Source organism: Terrapene carolina, unplaced genomic scaffold (assembly GCF_002925995.2).
Source record: "Terrapene carolina triunguis isolate 2854851 unplaced genomic scaffold, T_m_triunguis-2.0 Scaffold46987, whole genome shotgun sequence".
In the NCBI taxonomy this organism is placed as follows: Eukaryota; Metazoa; Chordata; order Testudines; family Emydidae; genus Terrapene; species Terrapene triunguis.
This window is the reverse complement of record NW_020711338.1, coordinates 784-2,734: the sequence shown is the minus strand read 5'-3', so window position 1 is coordinate 2,734 and position 1,951 is coordinate 784. Positions and strand designations below refer to the sequence as shown.

The window sequence follows — 1,951 nt, the reverse complement described above, 5'->3', positions numbered from 1 at the left end:
GGCTTCCCTCTGCTGGTGGGGGCGGGGCTTCTCTGGAGTGGGGCTTCCCTCTGCTGCTGGGGGCAGGGCCTCCCTGGAGTGGGGCTTCCCCTGGTGCTGGGGGCGGGGCCTCCCTGGGATGGGGCTTTCCCTGCTGATGCTGGGGGCGTGGCTTCACTCAAGTGGGCGTAGCTTCCCACCTGGCTGTGGATTCCCGTTTAACTCTCGCTCTCTCCACCACTCCCCCACAGCCGTACCCCCCTGGCAACCCTCCCCCTGGGGTCCCCCCCCCCGCAGATGCCCCCAGGAATCGCCATCCTGGAGCCGCGCCGGCCGCCCCACGACTACCTACCCATCGCAGTGCTCACCACCATCTGCTGCTTCTGGCCCACGGGCATCATCGCCATCATCAAAGCTGTGCAGGTCAGCGGGAGCGGGGCGGGGAGCAGTGGGGGACTGGGAATGGGGAGCGATGGGGACGGGGGCTTATTGGAGGTCCGGGGTTGAGGGGGCAGCAGAGGGGAGCTGGGATATGTGGGGGGGCAGGAAGGATGGGGGGCGTGGGGGTGACGGGGGGCAGGGGTCGACGGGGGCAGGGGTCGACGGGGGAGGCGATGGGGAGCACAATGCGTCCCCCCCAACGCCGTGTCCCCCCCAGGTGCGGACGGCCGTGGCGCGGGGGGACATCGTGTCGGCCGAGATCGCGTCGCGCGAGGCCCGGAACTTCTCCTTCATCAGCCTGGCCGTGGGCATCGCCGCTATGGTCCTGTGCACCATCCTCACTGTCGTCATCATCATCGCCGCGCAGCACCATGACAACGACTGGGACCCCTAGCCATGGGCCCGCCCCCTGCCAGTCCTGCCCAACGCCTGCCCTGCCTGCCAACCGGGCCCCGCCCAGCGACCAGGCCCCGCCCACCGCCTGCCCTGCCTGCCAACCGGGCCCCGCCCAGCGCCACAACAACAACTGGGACCCCTAGCCATGGGCTTGCCCCCTGCCGGCCCCGTCCACCGCCTGTCCTGCCCGCCAACCGCGCCCCACCCAGCACCACGACAATGACTGGAACCCCTAGCCCCGCCCCCAGCCACCCACCGCCCCCCCCCCCCCCCGCCCTGCCCGCCAGCCGGGCCCCGCCCAGCACCACAACAACGACTGGGACCCCTAGCCTCGGGCCCGCCCACCACCTGTCCTGCCTGCCAACCAGGCCCCGCCCAGCGACCAGGCCATGTCCACTACCGGCCCCGCCCCTCAATGAGGCCCTGCCCACTGCCGGCCCCGCCCACCAACCAGTCTGATAATCCCCTGCAGATGCCATTACCCACAATCCCCTGCAGCCATTGCCAACATTACCCACAATCCCTTGCAGCCAATGTTACCCACAATCCCTTGCAGACCTCACCCACCAGACCCACAGTCCCTGCAGGTATTGGCCCTCAGGATACCCATGAGGCCTTGCAAGCCCTGCTCTAGCCAGCGGCACCCACAATCCCCTGCAGCCACCACCCTCCTGGATACCCAGGAGCCTTTGCAGCCCCACCCTCTCCTGGCTCCGCCCCTGCAAAACCTGTCCCTGTCCCTCAGTCACCCCTGTATCCATGACAACACCTCCCTTGCCCAGCAGGACCTTTCCCATGATCCTTTGTAACCATTGCCCCCCATCGCTCCCCACTGGCATCTTTGGCTCCGCCCCCTCAGCAGCCCCACAGCCCCCCCAACTGAGCAATTCCCATAGTCCTTTGCAACTGTCATTTTCCCATCAGCACCTCTGGCTCTGGCCCCTAGGAACAAGCTCCGCCCCCAGCTTCACACCCTCCAATGGAATGCTACCCATAATGCTCTGCAGGCACTGTATTCTCCCCCCAACCCTGGGTCTGACTCCACTCCCACATGATTAGGCCATGCCCCATTGGCTCAGGCCACACCCCCTGGCTGGCCCTAAATATATTCCTGAGCTTCCCCATCAGACCACGC

The 1,951-nt window shown here is 67.2% G+C and overlaps 1 pseudogene; it reads left to right on the top strand.

The window, feature by feature from the left end:
* Window positions 1-230: 230 nt before the first annotated feature.
* Window positions 231-822, top strand: LOC113405637 (annotated as a pseudogene).
* The last annotated feature ends 1,129 nt before the right edge of the window (window positions 823-1,951 follow it).